Raw genomic sequence first — 12,221 nt, 5'->3', positions numbered from 1 at the left:
ACGTGGTCTCCGAGTTGGAAGGTTACTTCGACTGGAGGTTGCGAACTAGAGGCGGCGTCCCTGCATTGTCGCTTGCGTGGAGGCATCTGCAAAAGAGGAAACAGAGCAAACCAACAAAAGAAAAGAATCTCAAGTCAGTGAACGAGTAAGTACAAGTGATGTTCTCCAGCAAGTCGGATCAGCGACAAGGAGGAGTCCAGCGACACATGCATACAGAAATCTCCCTAAAACCACAACAAATTTCACACTCTCAAATTTTGAAGTGCAATTGGCATGAAGAGCAAAATTCTCAAATCTAGCCAAATGAACCGTGTAAAGCGCATGAGGGTGGTCGAAATCTGCCCTAAATGGATCGCCATAGGTGAAATCAAGCAAAGCATCAACCCAAAAAGAGCAATGTCGACAAACAAACCTGAGGCACCGAAATCGAAAAAGTGGAGATTCGAAGTGTGTACCTTGTTGGAATGGCAAATCGATGAGAGAAACAGATAGAGGGCGAAAATCGGATGAGGTTAGGCTGTGGAATCACTCAAATCGGTGAAGATTTGAGTAATTTTGGGTTTGGTGAGGGTGGGTATGGCAAAAGTGTCGAGTGCGGCGAGGAGGAAGGGAGGAAAAAGGTGTTTGGGTGAAGGTTTTAAATAAACGTGGGAAAGAAAGACTTACCTGTTTGTGAGTGACGGGCGACACTTAGGGTGGTGACGCGCGACACTTGCAAAGTGCGAATGGTATTTTCCTCGTGCCCGATCCGCTTCCGATTCCCCTCCGGTTCTGGAATTCCGGTTAAGCTAGGGTCCTAAATTTTTTTTTTTTTTTTTTTTTTTTTTTTTAAATAACAAGTGGCAGGCGACACCGAGTATGGTGTCGCTCGACACCAGCCCTGTTTCACCTGAAACACGAAAAGAAAAAACGAAAATCAACTGAAACAAAAAGACTTATTTACAAACTCACCAGTGGATTGCCTTCCACCAAGCGCTTGTTTAAAGTCATTAGCTTGACTTGATGGCGATTCAGGCAGGAGGTGCACCATCCAGAGGCACGATATGTCCATCCGGAATCTCAGCTTTGGCCCAGTAGTGCTTCACTCTTTGTCCATTGACTGTGAACTCTCTGCTACCATCTGGTGTGAAGAGGACGATAACACCATAGGGGCGAACCTCTTTGACTATGAAAGGACCTGACCATCGAGAACGAAGTTTACCAGGAAACAATTGCAAACGAGAGTTATACAAAAGTACCTGATCATTCGGTTCGAATTGCCTGGAGAGGATTTTGGAATCATGATACGCCTTGGTCCTCTCTTTGTACAGCTTCGAATTCTCATAGGCGTGGTATCTGATTTCGTCCAACTCATTCAGCTGTATCCGTCTCCTCTCTACAGCAGACTTGATGTCAAAATTCATCAGCTTTATCGCCCAAGCTGCCTTGTGTTCGATCTCCACTGGAAGGTGACAGGGCTTTCCATAGAGCAGGTGGAAAGGTGTGGTGCCTAGAGGTGTTTCGAACGCTGTCCTGTACGCCCAGAGTGCATCGTCCAACTTCGCAGCCCAATCCTTTCGAGTTTTACCCACTGTCTTTTCCAGGATCTCCTTAATCTGACGATTCGACACTTCGACCTGTCCACTTGTCTGAGGGTGATAAGGAGTTGCAACTCGATGATGAACTCCATGCTTCCTTAGGAGTTTTTCGAAAATCTTGTTAATAAAGTGAGAACCACCATCACTTATAACAATTCGAGGCACTCCAAATCGAGGAAAGATGATGGTCTTGAACATCTTAAGGACCACTGAAGAATCGTTGGTGGGACTGGCAATGGCTTCGACCCACTTTGAGACATAATCAACAGCAACCAGGATGTACTTGTTCCCATAAGAAGAGGGAAAAGGACCCATGAAATTGATACCCCAGCAGTCGAATACCTCAACCTCAAGGATGAAATTCTGTGGCATCTCATGTCGTTTGCTGATCTTTCCTCTCCTCTGACAAACATCGCACTGCGAGATGAATGCATGTGCGTCGCGAAACATGGTGGGCCACCAGAAGCCTGCTTGAAGAACCTTAGACACTGTTTTGAATGTTGCAAAGTGTCCAGCATATTCGGATCCATGACAATGAAACAACACTTCTGGAACTTCTGACTCTGCAATGCATCTTCTGTAAATCCCATCAGAACAGTGCTTGTACAGATATGGCTCATCCCAGTGGTATCTTCGCAGCTCTCTGAGGAACTTCTTCTTTGCATAGCCCTTAAAGTTCTCAGGCTCAGCCTCTGCAGCGAGATAGTTGGCAATATCGGCATACCAAGGGCGTTGGGTAGCGGATACAGCAGCTGAACTGGTCTCAGGAAGTCTGTTTCGAATTTGGGAGGTCTCTGTGTTCGCCTGAGAAAGGTGACGCGCGACACTAGTGGTGGTGTCGCTCGTCACTAACGTTCCTCCAACTCGAAAAACCTGCAATTCTTCGTCAAAACTGCTCTGGAATTTGGTTTCCACATAATACACATTCTCTTCTGGCAGGAAATCGTCTATGGGTACGTCGTCTTCAACCCTGATGCGTGAGAGATGATCTGCCACACCATTCTCAACCCCCTTCTTGTCCTTGACCTCAATATCGAATTCCTGAAGGAGTAATACCCATCGCAGCAACCTTGGCTTCGCATCCTTCTTCTGCATCAAGTATTTGAGGGCAGAATGGTCTGTGTGCACAATCACCTTCGATCCCACAAGGTATGGCCGAAATTTCTCAAAAGCAAAGACCACAGCCAACAGCTCCTTCTCAGTGGTAGCATAATTCCTTTGAGCATCATCCAGAGTTCGACTGGCATAGTAGATGGCATGAAGCTTTTTATCCTTCTTCTGTCCTAGAACAGCACCAACAGCAAAATCACTAGCATCACACATCACCTCAAAAGGTAAATTCCAGTCAGGAGGCTGCACAATGGGGGCGCTTATCAGAGCATGCTTGATCTGTTCGAACGCAGCAAGGCACTCATCTGTAAACTCAAACTTAGCATCTTTGCAGAGCAGAGCAGTAAGAGGACTGGCAGTCTTGCTGAAATCCTTGATGGAGCGACGATAGAACCCTGCATGACCCAGAAAACTTCTAACCGATTTCGCAGAATCAGGTGGTGGCAAGCTCGTCATGACGTCAATCTTCGCACGATCCACTTCGATGCCAGCTGCAGAAACCTTGTGCCCAAGCACAATCCCATCTCTGACCATAAAGTGACACTTTTCCCAGTTAAGGACCAAGTGCTTCTCTTCACAGCGAGCCAGAATTTTGCAGAGATTATCCAGACAGTCCTTAAAAGATGATCCGTAAACTGAGAAATCATCCATAAAGACCTCCATAAAATCCTCAATCATGTCAGTGAAGATGGACATCATACATCTCTGAAACGTCGCAGGAGCATTACAGAGTCCAAAGGGCATCCTGCGATATGCGAAAGTGCCGTATGGACATGTAAAGGTGGTCTTCTCCTGATCGTCTGGGTGGATAGGGATCTGGAAAAATCCTGAGTACCCATCGAGGAAGCAGTAGTAGGGATGGCTTGCAAGTCTCTCCAGCATCTGATCGATAAAGGGCAATGGGAAGTGATCTTTCCTGGTTGCTGCATTCAGCTTCCTGTAATCGATGCACATCCTGTGTCCAGTCACTGTGCGCGTCGGAATCAGCTCATCCTTGTCATTCTTCACAACTGTAACCCCTCCTTTCTTGGGAACCACGTGCACAGGACTCACCCAAGCACTATCTGAAATTGGATAGATGATTCCAGCTTCCAGTAGCTTCATGATCTCCTTTTTGACGACGTCTTTCAGGTTAGGGTTCAGCCTGCGCTGGTGCTCGATCGACGACTTCGACTCATCCTCCAGGTGGATTCGGTGCATGCACAAGTCTGGTGAGATACCTGAAATATCATCAAGAGAATAGCCAAAAGCTTTGCGATGCTTGCGCAGCTTGCTCAGTAGTAAGGTAACCTCAGCATTGTTCAAAGAAGAATCGATAATGACTGGATAAGAAGAATTGGAGCCTAGGAATGCGTACCTTAGTCCTGCAGGGAGCTGTTTGAACTCAATCTTAGGAGCTTTCTCCTCACTCCAGTCGGATAACTGCTTCACCTTCGCAGGAGTCTCAAGCTGTTCAGCCTGCGATGCTAGCTGCATCACATGCTCGCTAGAGTCCAACATCTTTGAGTAAGATGCTGAAATTTCGTCCAAGTGTTCAGCTTCAGATGCAGATGTGGTCAAAGCTCTCTCAAGTGGGTCTGTAGGAAGCATCTCATGGAAAAACTCCTCAGCAAACTCTGTGAGAGTGTCGACATAGAAGGTTTGACCATCGATGGTGGGCTTCTTCATCAGCTTGTCCATGTCAAAGTTCATTACCAGATCTCCAACATTCAGAGCAATCCTGCCTTTCCTGACATCGATGATAGCACCTGCTGTAGCTAGAAAAGGTCTCCCAAGGATAAGAGGATCCTTAGGCTCCTCTCCATACTCCAAAACCACAAAGTCAGTCGGTATCATGCAGTCTCCAACCTTGATTGGAACATCTTCTAGCACCCCTTCAGGTATCCTTGTCGAACGATCAGCTAGGATGAGGGAGATCCTTGTTGGCTTGAAATCAGTCATGCCGAGATTGACAGCTACCGAATAAGGCATGAGGTTAACACTTGAACCCAGATCACACAGCGATCTCTTGAATCTCTCTGTGAAGATAGAGCAATCCAAGACAAAGCTTCCTGGATCAGACAGCTTCTCTGGAATTCGGTTCTGAATCACTGCACTAACTTGCTCAGATATCATCATCACTCCCTGTTCATGGCTGAGATTATTGGTTACCATTCGCTTCACATAACGTCTGATAACAGGAGTGATTTTTACAGCATCAACCAAAGGTATCTCAATCACAAGCTTTCCATCAGAGCTTGCATCGTGCATCATCAAGCTCTTGCTTGGACTTCCTAGGGCTCCTTGGGTAAGGAACTTTAGGTTTGTAGACTTTTTCCTCTGCAGATTTCGGATTCGGAGCATCAACAGCTTCGCTCTGCAATTGGTGACGCGCGACACTAGTGGTGGTGTCGCTCGTCACCGGCTCTGCAATCTCAGGAACTGCGTCAGAACCTTCTAAGTCCACGACTTCAGGTGCAGGAGGCGTCTTCTTGGGCTCAGAACTCAGATTTTTACCACTCCTCAACGTGATAGCACTACAGTGATGCCTTGGATTGGTGTCAGTCTTCCCAGGAAGAAAACCCTCTTGCCTTTTAACAGAACCTGCAGTTTGGGCTACCTGTGTATCGAGCTGCTTGACATGGGTGTTCAGAGCTTCGATTTTTCCGTTCAAATCGAGGTAGAGAGCATCCATCTTCCCATTAAAGTCCACGGTGAGCTTCTGCTGACCTTCCAGAATCTGTTCCAGCATAGACTTCATCTCATTGTCAGGATTTTGAGGTTGAGATGAAGGAGTGCTGTAGTTTCTGGAAAAACTGTTGCTGGAAAAAGGTTTCTGGTAGTGAGGCTTAGGCGTGTAACCAGAGAAGTTCTGATTACTGTTGAAGGTATTCCTCTGATTGTTTCCACTGTAATTTCCACTGTAGCTTCTGTTACCTTGCTGATTACCAAACCTCTGACCCTGAAATCCTGATCCACTGACAAAGTGGACATCCTCTTCCTCAGCTGCATCCTCAGGTTCGAAACTCTCCACCTCCTGTGCGAATCTGACAGATTTCTTACCCACTAAAAGCCTATGCACAGAATCAAGTTTAGCCTTCACTTCAGCGATCTGCGATCTATCCATGTTCCCAGCTTACTTCTTTCGCTCAAGATCAGCATTCTTGGTGCTGTTGCTGGATGCCAAATTTTTGATGAGCTCAACAGCTTCGTCTGGGTATCTGGTGTTGAAGTTTCCATTGCTCGCTGCATCAAGAGCCATCTGATACCTCCAGTCGATGCCTCTGAAGAAAATACCCAGCAACTGCACATCGCTGAAGCCATGATGAGGGCAGTCTCGCTGGTACGATTTGAATTGCACCCAAGAAGCCTTGAACGCTTCAGTAGGGTCCTGAGAAAAAGTCGAAATTTTCGTCCTCAACTCCTCAGACCTAGCATCATCGAAAAAGTTGTGCACGAAGGCATTCCTGGTCTCTTCCCAAGTGGTGAGTGATCCTGGCTCCAACTGCTTCAACCAGTTAGCTGCTTCTCCAGCAAGAGAGTAAGGAAACAGCTTGCAGAGGAGGAAATCATTGGACACTCCATTGTATTTGATGCTGGTGACCAAATCCTCAAACCTCTCGATGTGATCCATAGGGTGCTCATGAGAGTGGCCATGGAAAGGATGCTGACCCACAAGAGTGTAGTACACAGGCTTCAGCTCAAAATCGTTTCTTTGAAACGCAGGAGCGCGAATCGCAGAACGATTTGCATAGAACTGCTCAGGCCTGTTGTAGTCTCCAAGTGTTCGTCCACGTCCAGCTGCAGGTGCAGGTTCCCTCGCATTCCGATCCTCTGGAGCGTTCCTCTGTTGTGGAACGATCGCAGCATTCCCACGCGGTGCAGGTGGTGGGTTCTGGTCAACAACATCCACTGGTAAAGGAGCTGGTGTAATGATGTTACCATCTCCATCAATCCTTTGGCCTCTCGCATTGCACAGATGACCCTCTCGGTCTCTCCAGGTTCCATCATCATCACGAACAAGTCCATTGGCGTTTTCCATCATTGTCGGATCTCTTGCTTTCCGCTTCGTTCGCTCTAACTCAGCTAGCTGTTCGTTGCTCAAATTCACTAGCGGGATGTCCTTGTTGCTCCTGGTTCCACGAGTATGCATAAACCTGAAACACCAAAAACAAAGAGAGAAAACGAAAATAAGTAAACTAGGTTAAAGAAAAGAAGGTGTCGCGCGACACCACAAGTGGTATCGCTCGACACTAAGTCGAAAAACTTAGTCGAAACTCAAAAACTAGGTTTAATGGCAAAATCAAGTCCCCGGCAACGGCGCCAAAACTTGATATGCTCAAAGTTTAATCCCTAAGCTACTCTGCAAGAGCACAGATGTGCAGTTGTAGTATCTAGGGGTCGAACCACAGAGACAAGAAATCACTCAATAAACCTTATGTAGATAGAGTTACGCTAAGTCGAAATATGCAGAACAAATAACAATGCAACAGAAATAAATAAAGCAGCGATGAAGACAGTTGTAAATTCGATGTGATAAAGGATAGGTCTAGGGTGATTTTCAGGAGATCAATGAATGCAAATCAACTTAACAAGTCAGGATTCAGTTATTAAGCACGGTTCTTGAACTCGAAACACAGAACTATAATTAACCAACTTCCGTTGTGAGAATTATCTAAGTTAAAATCCTAGAATTCCAAATTCCTTTGTAAATCCTACAGATTTAAACCAGCCTTAATGCACAAGTTCGATATGTTCACAAAGCTCCTAAACCAAATTCCTTTGCGAATAGTTACTTTGCTCAACTCAGATTCTTTCCAGTTATTCAATTACACTTCCGTGTCAATTAAGCAACCTAAGATCTAAGTTCTAGGTGATCAGTCTAGAATTAGCTTTAAGAACAACCTAAGGTGAAGAACAAATAGATATGAACTCTAACTAGCAAGTTAATCAAACATTCAAAGAAAATCCTAATTAAACCCTAAACCTAACAGGTGATCTACTCAGACATGGTTATTGAAATAACAAACATGATGAATAGAAAGCAATAGAATAAATCGAAATAGATAAAGGGGTTCGAAATCTTCTCTCTAAACGAACAGAGTACAGACTTGTCTCCCCAAGCTCAGAAATCGCAAAAGCCGAAAACTCAGAGTATCTCTCTCTCTAAAATCTAAGGTCTACGTAAAAAGGGAATAAAAATCCTATATATATCTCTAAAACACGTTTTGGGCTTCCTTGAAAACGTTTGGGCCCAACTCCTTCTTCAAATAGGAAACAAAATCGCCTTTTCCTTATTTCTCTGACAAGTGTCGCGCGTCACTCTTCATGGTGTCGAGCGTCACCAAAGCACAAAATCCATACTTGACGAATTTGATCCTGATTAAGCTCCAAAGTGCTCCAAAGTCTCCAGTTAAGCTCCAAACGTACCTATGACCTGAAAAGACTCCAAAAGACTCGAAAGACACTAAAAAGACTCTATAAATAGAACTTATACCATGGTTAAAAACCATAAAAACCATGATATATCAACTCCCCCAAACTTAGCATTTGCTTGCCCTCAAGCAAACATAACACCAAACAAGAGAAAGAAGTTTGAAAACACAGAGACTCAACCTTTCATTGGAACATCGCTTTTGACTGATCACCCTGCAACTCAACTACTGCTTCATCATTCCAAATCAAACCACCATGTACTTCTCCGCAGACATTCACAGCTTTCCAGACTAAATCCAAGATTCCACAACATGGTCCATAAACCTTCATCGCTGGATCTCACTGATGATTCAGATACCAAGAACCTTCTAGATTCTTTCCCATTCTGTACTCAAACAATTACTTCATGGGATGAATGCAAGTCAGCTTTCATGAACCACTTTTACACCAAGTCAAGATTGAACCAGCTGAGAAACAAGATCCAAAGTTTTAAACAAGGCCCCATAGAGTCATTCTACGAGGCGTGGGAATGATTCAAGGAGTATACGAGAGATTGCCCTGATCATGGTTTCTCTGGAGCAAACCTGCTAAGCACCTTCTACAGAGGATTTCAACAGAAGTATTCACTTTCTTTTGACACTACCAGTATTGGATATTTGAGTTTAAAGACTGTGACACAGGTAGCCAAATCAATTATTATAAGCTCTTTCACATATACCGGAAATCGAGATGTCACAATTCTCCCCAACTTCCAAGGAATTAATCCTCGAATTCTCAGCCACATCCCAAGATGCCACCCGGGTCAGAGCTGGTTGGCTAACCTGATGCTCTGATACCAATTATGAGACCCTGATCCCTTCATCCCAACCAGGAACCAAACGGACCAGCTATCAAATCCATGAGACCCTGAATCTGCCTTTTATCTGGACTGGCTATCAACTCTGAACGCCCCTAACTGCCCCTTCCAGTCGGTCTCATCTACGAACACATGTTCTCGATGGTTCTACTTCATGTCCAACTCACACACCCAAGTCGCATAGCTCTTTGGACTTAGCCAAATTTGATTATGGAGGTCTCTACCTTGATCAGAGTCTCCTTACACGCATCTCTAAAGTTGCAGCTTGCTTCCAGAGTTTGAACATATATGGGTGCGAGTTTATGATGTGGTGTGTGTCGAGGGCTGTCAAGTTTTACCCTAAATGAAATCAATAGCCGCAAGTGCACATCTGATCGATTGTAGTACTAAGGGATCGAATCCACAGGGAAGGAGGATCTTTCCTGCAAAAGTCTTCCAAAGAAATATAAAGTAAGGAAGTCTAGAACCAAACAGTTTTGTGGGGGTTTTGGTAGTGTGTTTAAAATGTAAAAACGAATCCTAAAGAGAAACTACGGGAATTAAAATGACCTAATAACTAAACTTAAAGAAAACGAGTAAAAATGAGTAATACGGCTAACATAATTGCTTAAATAAAAATCGATTGAAAGGGAATGATAATAGTAAACTAAAGCTTGAAATTAAATGGTGTGAATCTTTAAGAAAAGAGGCGTTGGGGTTCAGGAAAGTTTACTCAGGGGTACGAACGATTCAAAACATTGCTAGAGAGTAAATTTGATAAGATCATAGCTTAAACTTTTCGAACTCGAGTCACGGACATATGAATACGCCACTGTTGTGATCATAGACAACTATCTCTCTCAACCCTGTCTAGTAGGTTTCCACTCTGGCCCTGGAAAAGAAGAGATGCATTATGTTTAAGACTTGTAGCATTCAAAAATCTCTCATAGGTAGGTTCACACTCCTATGTTTGTTTTGCTCTCCCAAACTAGATCTGACACCGGATGAACACTTTCGTGTCACCAAGGATCTGGATCAGATTGTAGTTCATGACGCTACTCTCATGCAGTAAAAACGAATTCAGAAGAAAACGTTCTAAGATTCGGCTCAAAAGCACATGGAATCCTCATCGAACATATAAATCCCCATCGAAAATCCCTTAATCCCAACAAAACTACTCAGACATGATGAACGAAATCAAAAACATAGTATTAAAAAGTAGAATAGAAACCGAAATTGAAAAAGAGAGAACAAGGATTCACGAGACAGATCTCTTTCTCCCTAAAACCTAAAAACAAAGCTTAAAGTAAAATTTCTGTAAAGTAATTCGTCTCTCTTCTTCTCTTCTTAAAAACGACCTAAATGACATGTATTTATAGTCTCCAATACTATCTGGTGTCTAGGGTTCCAGACTTGAGGCTGGGAAAATGATACGAGCTTCAGAAATAGGCCTTTAAAGTCGGAGTTAGCTGGCCGCGGTCGCGGCGGTTGTGACCGCGGGAAATGCTCTGTTGGCCGCGGGTGGAAACGCTTGCCAGCTGGTTTACGGGACATCTTGCTCTTCGCGTATCTTTTGATTGAACCGTTGGATTGCCAAGCTGTAAAGCGTGCTGGAAAGCTGATACTTCCATCTTTAAGATCTCCAAATTTGAGCTGGATCAGACGGTGAGAAGGCCTTCAATCAGGGGTGAACTTCTGGCGGTTTGACTCTCAGCTGAAATCTTGTTTTCTATCCATTTTGTTAAGCTTTTTCCTAAGTTACCTGAAAAGAGTCTTGGAACTACAAATACTAGAAAAACGTAATAAAAGTACTTAAAAGAAATTAAAAACATAGAAAAAGTATTTCAAAACGATCCATAAAAGTGGTCAAATTACGGTGTTATCAACTCCCCCAGACTTAAACCTTTGTTTGTCCTCAAACAAAGCAAAAGCCTAAACTGGTTAAGTGAAAACAAAAATATGGAATGCACAAATCTCAGAGACATGAACTCCTAAACTAGGACCAAAGATCGTGCATCAATCCACAACTTAGTCTAGAAAATTCTCACCAATGCACAAAAGATACTAGTCCACTTTTTCCGTCATGCAAAACTTAAACAATCTAAATCTTAATTCCAGTCAACTAGCTCTCTACATTCATTAAGTTCAATAGTGAGTTCTCATTAAAGACATCATCCAGGGTGGACGGCGTTTGGCATTAAAGGACTGTTTAAGTGGTGGAGTTAAAGTGTTTCGGCTTACCTGAAAATCTGGAGGATGCAAGATAATATGCAAAACCACAAGAGAGATAAGGACGTGTTGAGGACCGCAACTTTCGGTCGTTTCTTCTTGCCAAATGTTGTTGCATAATCCTTCCTTCTTCGTTGTAAACAGTTATTCCCCCAGACTTAGATTCTTTCCGGGAATCAGAAGATGATCTCCAAAACTCCATAAAATTTGAACTCCAGCTGCCTTAGGACTTAAAATTCGACCTCTCTAGATTCTCTAAGGCTTTTATTTCCTTTCTTTTCTTATTTTTGGATTTTTTTTTTATTTTTTTGAAAAGGAAATGCCTTTTAAAGAGAGAGGGACTAGAGGACGAGATTGTACCAAATTTTGAGATTTTTCTAAGGCAAACTGAGCTTCCTCTTGTGTTGAATCCTTCCGGAAACTTTTCCGCACATCGCAGGGCTCTGTCCTTGGTGGCTGAAAACTGCGTCGTTCCTCTTTCTCTCCAACGTTTTTGCACTTATATGCATATAAGACAATAGAAAACAAGAGTGCATGTGGTTGGAAAGAGGATTGGTTAAGGTGGGGAACTAGCTAAATATGATCTAGCCATTCAGGATCAACTGAGAGTGGTAAAAGGATAAAGGAGTCCTGAATGTATAATTCGTTTCCCTGGTATAATGCTTCAATGAGAAAGTTAAGTCCAAATTAAGTCCGAATAAAACAGAGCTAGTGTATTCCTTCATCTAAATCGAAATCATTCAAATTCCTCAGGGGTACTTCGTTTCAAATGTGCTTAGCAACCACCTAGTCTAGTCCTAAATCATGAATGAACAGTCCAAAAGCACACAGTCAACTATCATTGATTCATGTTCACCATTCCCTTTAAAAACGTATTTTGTTTTGAAATCCGATTTTAAAAAACTTTTAAGGAAAATGCAAAAAGTGTAGATAATGCAAGACTCATGAAAGAAAAGTGGTTAGAAAGGGATGAAATCCTCCCCCAGACTTAAATCACAATGTCCTCAGTGTGAAACAAGTCGAGATTGGATAAGAAAAAATGCATTGATTATCGA

The 12,221-nt window shown here is 43.4% G+C and overlaps 2 non-coding genes across 2 annotated transcripts; one reads left to right on the top strand and one right to left on the bottom strand.

Moving 5' to 3' along the window:
• Positions 1–5,983: 5,983 nt before the first annotated feature.
• Positions 5,984–6,090, top strand: LOC112084980. Its single transcript, XR_002898625.1, has one exon. It is a non-coding gene; the product is annotated as a small nucleolar RNA R71 (small nucleolar RNA).
• A 2,477-nt stretch (positions 6,091–8,567) lies between these two features.
• On the bottom strand, positions 8,568–8,673 carry LOC112084895. Its single transcript, XR_002898551.1, has one exon. It is a non-coding gene; the product is annotated as a small nucleolar RNA R71 (small nucleolar RNA).
• Positions 8,674–12,221: the final 3,548 nt, after the last annotated feature.

This window comes from Eutrema salsugineum, unplaced genomic scaffold (genome assembly GCF_000478725.1).
Source record: "Eutrema salsugineum unplaced genomic scaffold, Eutsalg1_0 scaffold_4, whole genome shotgun sequence".
NCBI classification, from domain to species: domain Eukaryota; kingdom Viridiplantae; phylum Streptophyta; class Magnoliopsida; order Brassicales; family Brassicaceae; genus Eutrema; species Eutrema salsugineum.
This window is presented reverse-complemented; position numbering and strand designations above follow the sequence as displayed.